Source organism: Homalodisca vitripennis, unplaced genomic scaffold (genome assembly GCF_021130785.1).
Source record: "Homalodisca vitripennis isolate AUS2020 unplaced genomic scaffold, UT_GWSS_2.1 ScUCBcl_2630;HRSCAF=7590, whole genome shotgun sequence".
NCBI lineage: Eukaryota > Metazoa > Arthropoda > Insecta > Hemiptera > Cicadellidae > Homalodisca > Homalodisca vitripennis.
Window position 1 is genome coordinate 1,074 of NW_025778742.1, and position 18,927 is coordinate 20,000.

The following is an 18,927-nucleotide window of genomic DNA, read 5'->3' on the forward strand; positions in this document are numbered from 1 at the left end:
ACAAATCCACTTTGTACAGTTACAGTGCAAGACGTCTACAATATTACAGTATTTCAGTTTGCACGACAGCAAGTATAACGCGACCAGAAAAATTGTTTGTCATAAACAAATTTGGAAATAAAATGGTCAAAAAAGATTAAAAAAGAAGTGAATTAGCTAAAGAAAGGTCCATCACTCGAAGGGCTAGAAACCAATTCATTTGTATGTATGTATGTAAGATATCTTGAGATCGAAACTGATATGGAGTGCCTATGGACCGAGCGGTCAGACGTTAGACTTTAGGTCTGAGTTAGAGATAGAGCAGCTTCAGATCTTGGTCCGGACCGTTTGTACTTTATATCAGTACAATTGACTTTTGTACTGTACTGTATTGTTTCTTCCGCTTATGCTGTTTAAATAAGATTTTCGTACACGCTAGTGACCCATGAGGGACGGGCAGAATAAGGCTTAAAAGGGGATCGGGTTCTCTATTGAAAAAATTATAAAATTTTTGCTTACACCTTTATTTTAAGCTCATGGAAGCGGGTTTGCGCGCCATTTTGGTCTGGATATACGCCTGGAATTGTACTATAGTTTTAAAAATAACTATTATTTACGTTTTAGACTCATCTAAAAAATATGTGAAAAATGTGTAGATGCATTCATAATATAGAATTATGATTGGAAGGCAGAAAACTGTTTTACATATATTTGCGTCATGTTTAAAATCCTTGTAACCTAATCGTATTATAAAGAAACAATTAGGCTTATTTGGTTTCATAAAAACAAAACTTTTAAACAAAGAACTAACTGTATTGTTTGTTTTTCTAGTAACTAAAACATGTACGATTATACTCTTTCCCAATAATGAATTACACAAAATTTCAAATAAAATATTTACATATCTTATAAAGTTAAAGGAACAGATTGACACTACAAATATATTAGCGTCCAGAATAATATAACTACAAAGATATAACACAAAAAGCTTCATGTTTGAAATAAATACAATTTTAAAATTATAAAACACGTAATCAACAGCAGCAGGACCAGCCATTGTGTTGTGTGTGCATACACGATATCAATCAACTTTGAGAGATGGTTTGCTTCAATCAACTGAGTATATCTTTGTTTTGCAGTAGTAGAATGGCTAGATTGGAAATGGTGCAGTTTCATGTAGTATGCATTCTTTAGTTTGCATATTCCAACAGGGAGGGAACTATTTATAGAGAATACGCTCCACATTCATTGTGACTAATTCACTATTAACAACTGAGTCGGACTCCCCCTCACCCGGTGGTGGTGGTAACACTCCGAGTGACGGGTGTGTGTCGACAACTGGGACGGACATCACGTCTCCTGTTGTACAAACCGCGTCACCCTCGGTGCAGTTGTGTTTCGCCGGCCTTTTTTTACCTCGCGGACTCCGTCCTCACCGCCGCGTGACCCGGGACCTGCCGGTTGTGTCATCTCTGAGGGAGGCGAGGATCTGGCAGGAGCCCGGTGGGTTGTCACCGCGGATCGGAGGAGCCGTTTCGGCGGGCCGACTTGTATGTTTTATAATGTTTTCAACTCTCTCTTTTCGCTGGACACGGCGCACACACCGTTTTCCACACCAGTTCCTGTGGACTTGTATTTTTTTTCCAAGTACCGAGATACTCTGTACTTTGAAAATTTTCAAATAAAAAAAGGCCGCGAGCCGGGCCCGCCGAGAATCCGGAGGAGGACCATCGGCTCACGGCCTCTCGGGGTGTGCGTGAGTCAGAGAAACAAGAGAGAGACTTGTCTTGTTTCGCGAGCTGTTTGCATCGCTACCGTCAAATTCCTTGTAGCGCGACCGTCCGTGGACGGCAAAGCGCGCGAGCGAGCGGGTCACCAAGGAAGGAGCCCGCGCACGCTCGCCAGAGTTTTTCAGCTATACATTTCAGGCAATGTGGTGATTTTTTCATCAGGCCTCGTGCCGCATTTTTGTCCTTCGTGCACTGTTTGTGTGTACGTGTTTTCAAGCAGAATTTCACCGCGCCGGTGCTCACCGCTCATAAATGCAGTCAGCACCGCTACTGAGGCGAGTCGTTTTTTTCGTGTTTTCAGGTCAGCATTGGTTCTCATATTTTCCGTGTTTTACTAATCAGGGGGCTCGTAATCGCCGCCCAGGGGCTTTTGTGTGACATCTTTTTGCGGTTTCCACCTCGGATGGGGGATTCGCGTCCGCCAAACTGGCGGGTGACAGAATCCCTCGCAGCTAAAGGCTGAGTCTCAACAGATCGCAGCGTTGGCAACTGCTCTACCGAGTACAAACACCCCGCTCGGTACCAAACGTCGTCTACAGACGATTCCGAAGTCCCGACATCGAAACTCCCGAAGGGTCGACCCCGAGTTAAGCCGCGTACTGGTTACGGACACGGTCACAATCGACCGAGCCGTCCACTTATGGTTACGCGACCACCGGCTCGTGCGACGGGGCCGCCGCGAGGACGGCACCGCCTAGTAAAGTCACATTGTTTTGAGCCTTCGCTCACGGGACTCCAAAGTGGATGTCGGCGCCCACTAGGCGGGATTCGGCCTTAGAGGCGTTCAGGCATAATCCCACGGATGGTAGCTTCGCACCACCGGCCGCTCGACCGAGAGTGCATGAACCAAATGTCCGAACCTGCGGTTCCTCTCGTACTGAGCAGGATTACTATTGCAACGACTCGTCATCAGTAGGGTAAAACTAACCTGTCTCACGACGGTCTAAACCCAGCTCACGTTCCCTATTGGCGGGTGTGAACAAGCCGATCCGTACTGCCCAGGCAGTACTAAAAATCCCTTCAAGTAGACTAATCAGTACACTTGTAAGCACATTTCGGGTCATTTCCAGGTTTACTTTTTATAATTAATTGTCATAGGGGGTCGGTTTTTTCCTTACATTACAGTACAGGTGTATGTTTTTTTTCACTTTGCTCTTGTGGGGACATGTGGACACTGTTCGCATGGCGTTTTTATTACAACTGTTAGACCTCGGCCTACGGCCTCGGAAGCTAGTTTGTAGTGGACCATTGCATTATTTTTTTAATAAAACCTCGGCCTTCGGCCTCGGAAGACAGTTGGTAGTCTCGTTTCCTATTATGATAAAGAAGTAAACTTTACCGATGCCGTAAGGCCAAGGTGTGTTATAAATGCTATTGTGTTCGAAGAAACTTATGCAGAAAAAATGTACAATGTTTGTCGAGGCCGAAGGCCGAGGTGTGTTTTGTTACAACAAAATTGGCCGAGGCCGAAAGGCCGAGGTGTGTTGTTTAAAAATAACTTTTCCGAGGCCGAAGGCGAGGTGTGTTTTTTAAAAACAAACTTGGCCGAGGCCGAAAGGCCGAGGTTTTTTTCAAAACAAACTTGGCCGAGGCCGAAAGGCACGGTGTGTTTAAATGCTATTGTGTCGAAGAAACTTATGCAGAAAAAAATGTACAATTGTTTGTGTCGAGGCCGAAGGCCGAGGTGTGTTTTGTTACAACAAAATTGGCCGAGGCCGAAAGGCCGAGGTGTGTTGTTTAAAAATAACTTTTCCGAGGGCCGAAGGCCGAGGTGTGTTTTTTAAAAACAAACTTGGGCCGAGGCCGAAAGGCCGAGGTTTTTTTCAAAACAAACTTGGCCGAGGCCGAAAGGCAAGGTGTGTTTAAATGCTATTGTGTCGAAGAAACTTATGCAGAAAAAATGTACAATGTTTGTCGAGGCCGAAGGCCGAGGTGTGTTTTTGTTACAACAAAATTGGCCGAGGCCGAAAGGCCGAGGTGTGTTGTTTAAAAATAACTTTTCCGAGGCCGAAGGCCGAGGTGTGTTTTTTAAAAACAAACTTGGCCGAGGCCGAAAGGCCGAGGTGTGTGTTTTTTCAAAACAAACTTGGCCGAGGCCGAAAGGCCGAGGTTTTTTTCAAAACAAACTTGGCCGAGGCCGAAAGGCCGAGGTTTTTTTCAAAACAAACTTGGCCGAGGCCGAAAGGCCGAGGTGTGCTTAAGTTATGTAAACACTTAAAGCTTATTTTTGCGTCATTTTTGTTTTTTTTTTTATAGTAGTGCGCATAACAGCTCATGGTCTTTCCCTTCAGTCTAATATATGTGTATGTTTTTGTGCTTTACTCTCTGTGACTTGTAACGAAGTGTTTGAGTCCCCAAGTAGTAACGGGGGGAAAGCCCGTACTTAGACGTGGAAGGTCGAAAAGAGATGAGACAATTGGTGTGGGTGGGATTAGAAATGTATAATAAATCAAGCAATGCCCTACTGCTAGCCAGCCCCCACCATAACAGGCAACCCCCACCACAACTCTTTCACTAGATAAGCAGGAGGCGTGGAGCTGGCAAGGCCAGTCGGGCCCGAGCGGCCTGACCAGTCGGACGGGCGTGTTGAGCCCCCGGACACCCCCGCATGGGCGTGTTGAGCCCGCGGGACACCGGACGGGAGTGTTGAGCCCCCGGTACCCTCGTCGGACGGGCGTGTTGAGCCCCCGACAAACCCCGCATGGGCGTGTTTGAGCCCGCGGGGACACCGGACGGGCGTGTTGAGCCCCCGGTACCTCGTCGGACGGGCGTGTTGAGCCCCCGACACACCCCCGCATGGGCGTGTTTGAGCCCGCGGGACACCGAACGGGCGTGTTGAGCCCCCGACAACCCCGCATGGGCGTGTTGAGCCCGCGGGACACCGGACGGGCGTGTTGAGCCCCCGGTACCCCTCCTCGTCGGACGGGCGTGTTGAGCCCCCGACACCCCCGCATGGGCGTGTTGAGCCCGCGGGTCACCGGACGGGCATGTTGAGCCCCCGGTACCTCGTCGGACGGGAGTGCGTGTTGAGGCCCCCGACATCCCCGCATGGGCGTGTTGAGCCCGCGGGACACCGGACGGGCGTGTTGAGCCCCCGGTACCTCGTCGGACAGGGCGTGTTGAGCCCCCGACACCCCCGCATGGGCGTGTTTGAGCCCGCGGGTCACCGGACGGGCGTGTTTGAGCCCCCGGTACCTCGTCGGACGGGCGTGTTGAGCCCCCGACATCCCCGCCATGGGCGTGTTGAGCCCGCGGGACACCGGACGGGCGTGTTGAGCACCCGGTACCTAGTCGGACGGGCGTGTTGAGCCCCGACACCCCCGCATGGGCGTGTTGAGCCCGCGGGACACCGGACGGGCGTGTTGAGCCCCCGGTACCTCGTCGGGCGGGCGTGTTGAGCCCCCGACATCCCCGCATGGGCGTGTTGAGCCCGCGGGGACACCGGACGGGCGTGTTGAGCCCCCGGTACCTCGTCGGACGGGCGTGTTGAGCCCCCGACACCCCCGCATGGGCGTGTTGAGCCCGCGGGACACCGAACGGGCGTGTTGAGGCCCCTGGTACCTCGTCGGACGGGGCGTGTTGAGCCCCCGACATCCCCGCATGGGCGTGTTGAGCCCGCGGGACACCGGACGGGCGTGTTGAGCCCCGGTACCTCGTCGGACGGGCGTGTTGAGCCCCCGACACCCCCCCGCATGGGCGTGTTGTTGAGCCCGCGGGACACCGGACGGGCGTGTGTTGAGCCCCCGACAACCCCGCATGGGCGTGTTGAGCCCGCGGGACACCGGACGGGCGTGTTGAGCCCCCGGTACCTCGTCGGACGGGCCGTGGTTGAGCCCCCGACAACCCCGCATGGGCGTGTTGAGCCCGCGGGACACCGGACGGGCGTGTTGAGCCCCCGGTACCTCGTCGGACGGGCGTGTTGAGCCCCCGACACCCCCGCATGGGCGTGTTGAGCCCGCGGGTCACCGGACGGGCGTGTTGAGCCCCCGGTACCTCGTCGGACAGGCGTGTTGGAGCCCCCGGCACCCCCGCATGGGCGTGGTTGAGCCCGCGGGTCACCGGACGGGCGTGTTGAGCCCCCGGTACCTCGTCGGGACGGGCGTGTTGAGCCCCCGACATCCCCGCATGGGCGTGTTGAGCCCGCGGGACACCGGACGGGCGTGTTGAGCACCCGGTACCTAGTCGGACGGGCGTGTTGAGCCCCCGACACCCCCGCATGGGCGTGTTTGAGCCCGCGGGACACCGGACGGGCGTGTTTGAGCCCCCGTACCTCGTCGGGCGGGCGTGTTGAGCCCCCGACATCCCCGCATGGGCGTGTTGAGCCCGCGGGACACCGGACGGGCGTGTTGAGCCCCCGGTACCTCGTCGGACGGGCGTGTTGAGCCCCCGACAACCCCCGCATGGGCGTGTTGAGCCCGCGGGACACCGAACGGGCGTGTTGAGCCCCTGGTACCTCGTCGGACGGACGGGCGTGTGTTGAGCCCCCGACATCCCCGCATGGGCGTGTTGAGCCCGCGGGACACCGGACGGGCGTGTTGAGCCCCCGGTACCTCGTCGGACGGGTGTGTTGAGCCCCCGACACCCCCGCATGGGCGTTGTTGAGCCCGCGGGACACCGGGACGGGCGTGTTGAGCCCCCGGTACCTCGTCGGACGGGCGTGTCGTGTTGAGCCCCCGACACCCCCCGCATGGGCGTGTTGAGCCCGCGGGACACCGGACGGGCGTGTTGAGCCCCCGGTACCTCTTCGGACGGGCGTGTTGAGCCCCCGACACCCCCGCATGGGCGTGTTGAGCCCGCGGGACACCGGATGCGGCGTGTTGAGCCACCGGTACCTCGTCGGACGGGCGTGTTGAGCCACCGGCATCTCCGCAGGGGCGTGTTGAGCCCGCGGAACATCGGAAGGGCGTGTTGAGCCACCGATGCCATTAGTAACAGATGTGGTTGCATGGGGATGGCCCCCCACTCCTTCCACATGTTATTCTGATACATATAAAGAGAGTTTGTATGTTCTCAGATTCATTCTGATGCAGGATCGCTACCTGATCAGAAGTACTCGTAGGAGTCGTGATTTTGGATGTGATGGTCTGCCAGCCAGTCGAGAGGACACGGAGCTAGGGGACATCATACGCCGCTGTTTCAACCGGGGACCATAGAGTCATGACAGCTATGCTGATCTCCGAAGCCTGCTACTAGACCTCGAGCACTTCAACGGAGGTTAAGGAGCTTACGGGGGCTACCAGTCGATCCCAGGACTGCACCTGACGAGATCGTGGTTCGATACCCAGCTCGGCCATCCAGCTCCAGGTCCAGTGCGGGAGTTCTCAAGGGAACACCAAGTTGTAAAATATTAGAATTAAGGAATCAGAGCTCATTTGTATATAGTGTACATAGACTGGGGATAGATGTATTAAAGCAGACCAGTGTTTCACTTAAACTGTGTTTCTCATTTTACTTTAGTGACCCAGGATAGAATCCCCTTACAAAAGACTAGTGCGGAGGTGGGTTTTCCCGCGGGATAGAAGTGTTTAGTGAGAGAGAGGAAAACCCCCTTACATATTTTGGCGCCCGAACAGGGACTGTTTAAAGTATTTTGGGTGCAGTTTGTGAGACATTGTGTTTGCTAAATTTATAAAAAAAACTGTTTAAAAATTTGTTGAAACACTGGTTTGAATTGTGATTAGTTGTATATATTAGATTTATAATGAAACACTGGCTTGTACATATAAGAACATTATTATTGGTACGTAAGAACATTATAGGATATTGCCCCTATAATATTAACACACATAAACTTAAGAACTTTAAGATTTGTTTCTGCTAGTTATATGAAAATTGTGAAATTTCTGAAACTTGTTTCCAAAATGTCAGGACTGTGACTCGGACTCTGAGAGTGTCGCGATCCGCCCAAAATAAAAAGAATCCACGGATCTCGTGGATTTATCAGTTAAAGAAAGACGAACTAATTGGAGAATTGAAAAAATTTCGCCTTCCCTCCGCTGACACCGTAAAGGAACAACGAAAGATCCTTAGTCAATTCCTAAAAGGAGAATATCAATTAAACATTACTCCAGCACCTAGAGTGAATTATCCAAGCACTTCGGAACAAAACTCAAGCTCTTTGCCCTCCAGTGATAGCACGAGTATATGCAATATGGTACGGAAATGGAACTTGAATTATGATGGCGATAGAGATGTAATGCTATTCCTTGAAAGACTGAATGAGCTCAAAGAAGCATATAATACTAATTCGGAACATCTCCTTGTAGCTTTACCTGAACTATTAAAAGGGAAAAGCACTCCTGTGGTACCGTAATTCTAAATCCATGTGGAATACTTGGGACGAATTTTTGAAGTGCTTTGAAACTACAGTTCCTACCGAGGAGGTTCAGAGAAAAATTAGATATCGAGATTAGAGGTAGGACCCAGGGTCAAAATGAAAGTTTCAAAGATTATACGGTGGCTATTCAGACACTAATGCGACGGCATGGAAGGTATTCCCCGGTCCAACAGTTTAACCAAATATTTGAGAATATGTTACCGGAATATAAGCTATACGGGTTAAGGAATAACATAACTACACTTCCAGAGCTGATCCAAGCAGCAAGTGACTATGAGGCTATAAAACAGGCCGCAGCTAGCTATAGACCACCTAATGATCCAGCTCAGGCTATGTACCCAGAAGTAGCGTATCAAAGAAATCAACAGAGAAGAGTCCCTTTACCCAGACCACAAGGGAATTATCCTCCTACAAGAAAGAAAAATCCGCGTCCCCAAGGAAAGTACAGACCGAGAAACCAATGGTACCTGTTGGAATTGCGGTAAAACAGGTCATTTTGCTCGAGACTGTAGACTACCAAAAAAAGATCACGTGCAGGTTTTGCAGGGAAGACGGGACCAACTAATACATGTACTTGTACGGAAGCGGTAAACTACCAAAGGACTTGGAGAAAAGGGGGCACCCCGAGTCCGTGATTAACCAATACTTGGACCCCTGTCAGGCTTTACCAGATAAATTATCAATACCCGCAGAAACAAGCACTGAAGGTGATAACAGAATATATGTTAATATAGAAATAGGTAATATCTCCATTAAGGCGCTCCTGGACACTGGTGCTAGTAAAAGTTATATAAGTAACAAAACCGCAAGGTAACTTTTTAAAAAATGGGACTACAGTCAAGAGAAGAAGGTGAACATTATGCAAGAGTAGCCAATGGGACTCGTATACCAGTAAAAAAGTCATATCGTATAGACTGTAAAATAAATGGGCATAAATTCCCTCTAGAAGTATATGTGTTACCAGGTCTCACGTCCGAGTTAGTTATTGGATTAGAGGCCATGAGGAATTGGGGATTAAAAATAGATATCCTCAAAAACGAAGTGAGCTGGGGATCAGACGAACCCGTAAACCAAAGAGGAGAAAGAGAAAAACACCTCTCAGCAATAAAACCATTATCAGATAGAGACGAACAGGAAATCAATGAGTTTCTCGCTCAAGAATTACCAAAATTCGAAAGAATTACGGGCCCAACTCACCTTGTAGAACATGTGCTACAATTAAAACCTGGGGCTCAGCCCATAAAACATCGATATGGTCCTAAGAACCCAGCAATGCAGAAAATCATAAACGAAGAAATAGACAAAATGCTTGAAGCTCGAGTCATTGAGCCATCTGTAAGTCCCTGGAGTTCTCCAGTGGTTTTGGTAAAGAAACCATCAGGAAAATACCGTTTTTGTGTAGACTTACGAGCGGTAAATATGTGCACCGTCAAAGACGCTTATCCCTTGCCACAGGTCCTCGCTATCCTCGACAGATTAAAGGAAGCCAATTATATTTCTAGCATTGACCTCAAAGATGGTTACTGGCAAGTTCCGTTAAAAGAAGAAAGCCGTCCCTTAACCGCATTTACCGCCCCCTCAAGAGGACTCTTCCAGTTTAGGGTTATGCCCTTTGGACTACACTCTGCTCCCGCAACCTTTCAGCGTCTCCTCGACACAGTCCTGGGCCCAGATTTAGAGCAAATAGCATTTGCATATCTGGATGACATCATTGTTTTGGGAAAAAACTCTTAAGGAAACACCTAGAAAATGTGGCCAAAGTGTTTAAAAAACTTAGGAAGGCAAATCTTCGTCTCAACCTAGAAAAATGTAAATTTGGACAAACAGAATTAAAGTACTTAGGCCATGTGGTAAACTCCGAAGGAATATTAACAGATCCAGATAAAGTCAAGGTCTATTATAGATTTCTCTGCTCCAACCACGATAAGAGAATTGAGAAGTTTCTTGGGACTTGCCGGATGGTATAAGAGGTTCGTCCCTGAATACTCTAAACTGGCAGCACCAATAAATCGTCTACTTAGAAAGAACGTTAAGTGGAATTGGTCTGAAAAGGAAAATAAATCTTTTGAAGTAATCAAGTCCCTCTTAGCGAAATCACCAATTTTATCCTGTCCAGATTTCTCCAAACAGTTTTATATACAAACTGATGCTTCAGACTTCGGGTTAGGGGCAACTTTATTTCAGAAGTAACGGAAATCAGGAACATGTAATAGCTTTTTCCAGTAGGAGACTTCAGCCTCATGAGCGCCCATATTCTACTACAGAAAAAGAATGTCTCGCTGTACTATACGCCTTGAGAAATACCGGCCATATATCGAAGGTTATCATGTTGTTGTAATTACCGATCACCAAGCCTTAAAATGGTTACATAATCTCAAAAGTCCCTCCGGAAGAATAGCCAGGTGGGTTCTCGAATTACAAACAATTTGATTTTGAGGTAGAATATCGTAAAGGTTCATTAAACAAAGTGGCAGACGCCCTGTCACGTATTCCATATTCACAGACTGTAATCGAAGCCCTCTCTACCACAGACAATATCCCAAAAACATCAGAAGACGGAGTACAAAAGGATTGGTACTATCATACAATACAAAAAGTTTAAAAAGTGGCCTGATAAATACTTACGATATAAAATTGAAGATGAAAAAATTGTATAAGCACATTTGGAATAATGTGGGAAGGAATAACCAAACTACCACTTCACCTTGGAAACTCTGTATACCACGGGAAAAGATACAGGAAATCCTCATAGACAATCATGATAAGGCAACAGCAGGACACCTAGGCATAGCTAAAACAATAGAGAGAGTCAACCGAGTGTATTACTGGCCGGGAATGTTTAGAGACATTTCAAAAATACGTCCGGAAATGTCACAAGTGTCAAATTTTCAAGCATCCGACACATTTAAAACAAGGGGAAATGCAGTTTAGAAATATTTCCGGTCCATGGACAACGGTAAGCACGGACCTCGTTGGTCCCTTTCCAAGATCAACCAAAGGCAACAAGTACCTAGTGATGTTCCAGGACTCATTTACTAAATGGATCGAATGTGTTGCAGTTAGATCAGCCACCGCCAAAACAGTGGGGCAAGCGTTTAAGGAAAGGGTTATCTTACGCTTTGGAACCCCTGAAATTTTAATTTCCGATAACGGCACCCAATACACTAGCCAATTGTTTTCTCAGCTATCAGATGAACTAGGAATAAGACATAAGTTCACTCCCCCCTATACACCGCAGGCAAATCCCGTAGAACGGGCAAACAAAGTTATAGAAACAATGATAGCACAATACCTGGAAGAATCACAGAAGAAATGGGATGTTTTACTCCCGGAGTTTATGTTCGCTATGAACACAGCCACACATTCATCTACAGGATTCTCACCCGCCTATTTGAACTTCGGTCGAGAACTAAGGACTCCAAAAAATGTTGACGCTACCAGAATTTTACGGGGAATCTACGGAGCCTACATCACTACCACCGGAAATGAAAACCATCTATGGGTTGGTAAGAAGGAATCTCGAAAGGTCCTATGATAACCAAAGACACTATTACAATCTACGCCGACGTCCGTACAAACCGAAAGTCGGAGACCCAGTCTATTGTAGAGAAAGACACCTGTCCTCAGCGGAACAGTCAATTAATGCCAAACTCCTACCAAAATATACAGGTCCCCACATTATTACCAAAATCCTCTCACCGGTAGTCGTCGAAGTCAATAAAAATAGCAAGCATGTGAAAATACATGTCAAAGATTTGAAATGCACGTAAAAAAAACAAAAAAAAAACAAAAAAAAAATGGTGCAAAAAGAAAACAGAAAGTATTCAAATCAATTTTAAGTATAAACTTTGTTTAACTAGTGGCATCTGGTTTATCATGGCATTAACAGATAAGAACATTCCTGTCCAGACCTGGAACTGATAATCTAGGATTGATTAAAACTAGCATAGACGAAATACAGTCAGTCTAAGTCTGGAGCTACTACAAGTACCATCAATGGAGCTAACCAGTGAGGATTATGCGGCGATCGTTAACAACGAGAGAATTAGCGATAAGGGTAATTACGGCTTACCTTAACTTACTACAAGTGAGGGGAACCAGGTCCCAATGGCCCACCATCTTTGTGTACAACACCAACTTCATGAAGAAAGTTCTCTCCGAGAAGTACAGTGCAGTCGCCAGGTGGACTAAGGTAGACATTTTTCGTTTCGAGATGCTCTTGGTGCCCTATTTTGTAGAGAGAACATTCGACACTGGGTATTAATAACAATAGACATGCGAACAAAACAAATTACCGTTTTCGACAGCATTCATGGGGACCACACCGCAGCCATAGAGAAATTGACAGAATACTTAAGTGCGGAAGCACTGAACAAAAGAAACGAAATTCTACTAACCAAAAAGTGGAAAACTGCTGGGGAAGGCAGGCCCCAAACAATATAACACAGTGGACTGCGGAGTATTTTTGTGTATAACCGCTGAGGCCTACACAGCTGACCGCACAATCACTTTCACACAAAGTGACATCCCCTGGTTAAGGGGAGTAATTGCGGAGGAGCTGAAGAGCGGCAAACTGCAATCTCACCAAAAACCACCTCCCCATATCCCTGGAGTTAAAGCCCCACCAGTGAAGAAGGGTCGAAAGAAAATAGTACGCGGCACCTCACCGATGTTCGTGCCCAATCCCTCCCAGACTCCGACAGACGCCGATCCACCCAAACCGGAGTTACAGGTAATAAAAATAAAAAATTACAGAAGGGCCATCTCCAAGAAAACCGATAATTAAAATGGAGGAACGTTATATGGAAATCTCATCGTCAGAAGATGAGGAGGAAGGAAACAATGCCGCCGCAACATTGGAATTGTGTCTTCAGGAAGAGGATAGACTTCTGACTCTAAAGGACCTAGAGGAAATCATAGAGGAAGTGACCACAGGAGAACCCAAAAATCAACCCTCCAACATCCAGGAAGAACTGGGGACAGACTGGGACGTCCTATCAATACACGACAGTGAGTCCCTTGACCTCAATGAAGCAGAAGACCAGGTCAACCCACAAACACCGAGCAACAGTTATTCAACTGGGGAAGCCAATTGAAGTGCTCGGGGGACATACGGCATCCTCAAACAGACCAACCGTAATTCAGCAAACATCGCTTGATCCCAGAGAGGTAACCTTCTTAGGAGAGGCAGGATGTTTGGACGAGGATACAATGACCATCACGGTACCCAACGCAACCCAACCCAGAGATCCATCTTCAACGGAGAAAACAACGAAGAAGAGGCTAAGAGACAGGAAGCAGCGGACCAGAAAAGTAAAGCGGCTGGGGAAAGGTACTAGGAAGTACAGGGACCGACAAACAGGATCCAAGTACTGGAAGAAATAACCTTACATTCTTGGTTATTATTTTGTGTTTATAGTATTAAAAAGTTATTATTGATTTTTATTATTATTATTAAGAAGTTGTTGATTTTTTATTACTATTAAGATGTTATTTTTATTCTTTGATATTGTTAAGCAAAAGTTGGTTAATTTATGTATCTTATGTTGGTTTCTATTTTTCTTAGATAGACAAAAAGTTCTTAGATTGTGTGTGTATAAAAAGAAATAAAAAAGGAAAAAAAATTTTATAAAGAGAAAAAGTATTTTTGAGTTCTTTATTATCCTTTTAAATTTTTTAGAAAGAAATGGGAGAGTGTAACGAAGTGTTTGAGTCCCCAAGTAGTAACGGGGGGAAAGGCCGTACTTAGACGTGGAAGGTCGAAAGAGATGAGACAATTGGTGTGGGTGGGATTAGAAATGTATAATAAATCAAGCAATGCCCTACTGCTAGCCAGCCCCCACCATAACAGGCAACCACCACCACAACTCTTTCACTAGATAAGCAGGAGGCGTGGAGCTGGCAAGGCAGTCGGGCCCGAGCGGCCTGACCAGTCGGACGGGCGTGTTGAGCCCCCGACACCCCCGCATGGGCGTGTTGAGCCCGCGGGACACCGGACGGGCGTGTTGAGCCCTCGGTACCTCGTCGGACGGGCGTGTTGAGCCCCCGGTACCTCGTCGGACGGGCGTGTTGAGCCCCCGACAACCCCGCATGGGCGTGTAGAGCCCGCGGGGACACCGGACGGGCGTGTTGAGCCCCCGGTACCTCGTCGGACGGGCGTGTTGAGCCCCCGGTACCTCGTCGGACGGGCGTGTTGAGCCCCGACAACCCCGCATGGGCGTGTTGAGCCCGCGGGACACCGGACGGGCGTGTTGAGCCCCCGGTACCTAGTCGGACGGGCGTGTTGAGCCCCCGACACCCCCGCATGGGCGTGTGTTGAGCCCGCGGGGACACCGGACGGGCGGTGTTGAGCCCCCGGTACCTCGTCGGGCGGGCGTGTTGAGCCCCGACATCCCCGCATGGGCGTGTTGAGCCCGCGGGGACACCGGACGGGCGTGTTGAGCCCGCGGGACACCGGACGGGCGTGTTGAGCCCCCGACACCCCCGCATGGGCGTGTTGAGCCCGCGGGACACCGGATGGGCGTGTTGAGCCACCGGTACCTCGTCGGACGGGCGTGTTGAGCCACCGGCATCTCCGCAGGGGCGTGTTGAGCCCGCGGAACATCGGAAGGGCGTGTTGAGCCACCGATTGCCCATTAGTAACAGATGTGGTTGGATGGGGATGGCCCCCCACTCCTTCCACATGTTATCTGATACATATAAAGAGAGTTTGTATGTTCTCAGATTCATTCTGATGCAGGATCGCTACCTGATCAGAAGTACTCGTAGGAGTCGTGATTTTGGATGTGATGGTCTGCCAGCCAGTCGAGAGGACACGGAGCTAGGGGACATCATACGCCGCTGTTTCAACCGGGGATCATAGAGTCATGACAGCTATGCTGATCTCCGAAGCCTGCTACTAGACCTCGAGCACTTCAACGGAGGTTAAGGAGCTTACGGGGGCTACCAGTCGATCCCAGGACTGCACCTGACGAGATCGTGGTTCGATACCCAGCTCGGCCATCCAGCTCCAGGTCCAGTGCGGGAGTTCTCAAGGGAACACCAAGTTGTAAATATTAGAATTAAGGAATCAGAGCTCATTTGTATATAGTGTACATAGACTGGGGATAGATGTATTAAAGCAGACCAGTGTTTCACTTAAACTGTGTTTCTCATTTTACTTTAGTGACCCAGGATAGAATCCCCTTACAAAAGACTAGTGCGGAGGTGGGTTTTCCCGCGGGATAGAAGTGTTTAGTGAGAGAGAGGAAAACCCCTTACAGACTGTATGTGCTGAAAAATTGTGACTGTATATTGATATTTTTTATCATGACACGTTACGTTTCTGAACACTAAACATGAATTATTGACCTATTTTCACGTACCAGTCGTACTCGCGCAGTATGATCTTCCCGTATTTTGACGACACAAAATTTCTCTTTTGAAATGTAATTCGTCAATATTTGTAAAACATTTATTAATATTTAATTTACAAAGGGAAAGTTGTAACTGTGTATTGATATTTTTTATCATTACACGTTACGTTCTGAATACTAAACATGAATAATTGAGACACTATTCAATTAGGACAGTGATTTTATATTTCTATACATGTAACAATTTACGATATCGAAACCAATACAAAGCATATAGACTTACTTTTATAAAAAAAAATACGGTAAAACTTGTTCAATTGCAATACATAACTATTAAATGTATGCAATAAACTTCAAAATTTATATAAATAAATTATTATAAATAAATTTACTTTTATTAAATAAAGCAAAACGTTTTAAATACTTGTTACTTTTTTAAGAATATTTACACAATCTTATCACTCTGATACTACTATACATTATAACTTTTGTCTATATAATTGTGCAATATACGTAATACCATTATGAATCACCATACATAATGCGAAAAAAGAATGTAAGTTACTTCCTAATATCAAAACAATAAAAAAACTCGCTAATTTTACAACATGCTGAATAATTCTTATTAAGTTCATGTTACATTATGTGATCCATTTCTACAAATAATTCTTCTATGCACATAAGACATGTATTAAGTGTCATTCATGACGCTAAAAAAAAGCAATTACCTTCATTTCACATAATGTAACATGTATAAAGTTTGTAATTACAATACAACACGGTTCATTTATACCAAATTACGGTAAAAAAAGTTTTAAATGTCTATAGAAAACTGTACAATACATGTTATAACTTTCCAAATTTATACACAAAACTTTTATAAATACATTTAATGTTTTTAAATCAAGCAAAATATTTAAAAAATTCCTTACTTTTCTAATAATACTCGTGATTCTTACCAATTTATGACACTGTACATGTTACATTTCTTAATATAATTAGCCAATATACATAATAAGGTTTAATTTATTTAAAAAACTTTACAATGCACATTATAAACTTTCAAATTTACACACATACTTGATATAAAATCGTTCACTTTTATTAAAACAATGGAAATATTTAAAAATTTGTTACTTTTATAACAATATCACTCCCTCTTACCAATTTATAGGTTACTATACGCAAGTCCGCACTATATTCTTAACCTTTAAAATAACAAAATAAATAAGTTTTTGGTAATGATGTACGCTCTATATTATAAAGAACGTCAGCCTACCAAACTCGGTAGTTTGTTAATAGCATTCAATTACGCCCTTTGCATCAATGACCTCCGCCTGTTGGCCACAAAAAGCTTGTTAGCAAGTCACGTACGCCCTATTGCATCAGTGAACTCCGCCTGTTGGCCTCGGAAGCTTGTTAGCAGTCACGAACGCCCTATTGCACTATTGACCTCGGCCTGCCGGCCTCGGAAGCTTGTTACTAGTCACGTACTCACTATTGCACCATTGACCTCGGCCTGGCGGCCTCGGAAGCTTGTTAATGGTCACGTACGCCCTATTGCAGCATTGACCTCGGCCTGCCGGCCTCGGAAGCTTGTTAGTAGTCACGTACTCCCTATTGCACCATTGACCTCGGCCTGGCGGCCTCGGAAGCTTGTTAATGGTCACGTACGCCCTATTGCACCTTTGACCTCGGCCTGCCGGCCTCGGTAGCTTGTTAATAGTAGTCACGTACGCCCCATTGCACCTTTGACCTCGGCCTGCCGGCCTCGGTAGCTTGTTAATAGTAGTCACGTACGCCCTATTGCATCAGTGACCTCCGTCTGTTGGCCTCGGAAGCTTGTTAGCAGTCACGAACGCCCTATTGCACTATTGACCTCGGCCTGCCGGCCTCGGTAGCTTGTTAATAGTAGTCACGTACGCCCTATTGCATCAGTGACCTCGGCCTGCCGGCCTCGGTAGCTTGTTAATAGTAGTCACGGACGCCCTATTGGATCAGTGACCTCGGCCTGGCGGCCTCGGAAGCTTGTTAATGGTCACGTACGCCCTATTGCACCTTTGACCTCGGCCTGCCGGCCTCGGAAGCTTGTTAGTAGTCACGTACTCCCTATTGCACCATTGACCTCGGCCTGGCGGCCTCGGAAGCTTGTTAATGGTCACGTACGCCCCATTGCACCTTTGACCTCGGCCTGCCGGCCTCGGTAGCTTGTTAATAGTAGTCACGTACGCCCTATTGCATCAGTGACCTCCGTCTGTTGGCCTCGGAAGCTTGTTAGCAGTCACGAACGCCCTATTGCACTATTGACCTCGGCCTGCCGGCCTCGGTTAGCTTGTTAATAGTAGTCACGTACGCCCTATTACATCAGTGACCTCGGCCTGCCGGCCTCGGTAGCTTGTTAATAATAGTCACGGACGCCCTATTGGATCAGTGACCTCGGCCTGGCGGCCTCGGAAGCTTGTTAATGGTCACGTACGCCCTATTGCACCTTTGACCTCGGCCTGCCGGCCTCGGAAGCTTGTTAATAGTAGTCACGTACGCCCCATTGCACCTTTGACCTCGGCCTGCCGGCCTCGGTAGCTTGTTAATAGTAGTCACGTACGCCCTATTGCATCAGTGACCTCCGTCTGTTGGCCTCGGAAGCTTGTTAGCAGTCACGAACGCCCTATTGCACTATTGACCTCGGCCTGCCGGCCTCGGTTAGCTTGTTAATAGTAGTCACGTACGCCCTATTGCATCAGTGACCTCGGCCTGCCGGCCTCGGTAGCTTGTTAATAGTAGTCACGGACGCCCTATTGGATCAGTGACCTCGGCCTGGCGGCCTCGGAAGCTTGTTAATGGTCACGTACGCCCTATTGCACCTTTGACCTCGGCCTGCCGGCCTCGGAAGCTTGTTAATAGTCACGTACGCCCATTTGCACCATTAACCTCGGCCTGGCGGCCTCGGAAGCTTGTAGGTAGTCACGTACGCCCCATTGCACCAACGGCCTCGGTATACCGGCCTCGGTAGCTAGTTGGTACTAATCACGTACGCCCTATTGCGTCAAAGACCTCGGCCTGTCGGTCTACGAAGCCTGTATGTCAACACGTACACCATATTGCAGCATTGCGCTCGGCCTGACGGCCTCGAAAGCTTGTTAGGAGTCACGTACACCGTAATATAGCACCATAGACCAAGGTCTCTTGTTGCCTGAAATTGTCAAAAGTGGCAACTTTTATGATCGGAATCCCAATTATAAATTTTTTACTATTTTTTGACACCAAAAAACCGCAGTCACCTATTACGCATTTCAGTCCAGTTTGGACACCTAAATCCAAACGGATCCCCTGAAACCTGGTATAGTAGCGAAAAGCAAAAAAATGGTATTTTTGTCCATTACCTGGGCTGATTAAAGGATTCCAGGCAAAAAAAACCTGAAAATTTTTTTTAACGCCCAAAATCGATTTTTTTGGACCTTAGGTCCTC

The 18,927-nt window shown here is 47.5% G+C and overlaps 1 protein-coding gene and 1 long non-coding RNA gene across 2 annotated transcripts in view; one reads left to right on the forward strand and one right to left on the reverse strand.

Moving 5' to 3' along the window:
- Positions 1-2,507: 2,507 nt before the first annotated feature.
- Positions 2,508-6,676, reverse strand: LOC124372151. The gene is made up of 3 exons (XR_006923318.1): positions 6,664-6,676; positions 4,039-4,040; positions 2,508-2,542 (listed from the first exon to the last, which is right to left on the reverse strand). It is a non-coding gene; the product is annotated as an uncharacterized LOC124372151 (long non-coding RNA).
- The window catches only part of LOC124372150, an 18,915-nt gene continuing 2,580 nt past the window's right edge, over positions 2,593-18,927 (forward strand). Inside the window, exons 1-2 of the mRNA XM_046830517.1 lie at positions 2,593-2,744; positions 6,829-6,830. The gene's annotated coding sequence lies outside the window, so the exon portion shown is untranslated. The remainder of the gene's footprint in view (positions 2,745-6,828; positions 6,831-18,927) is intronic.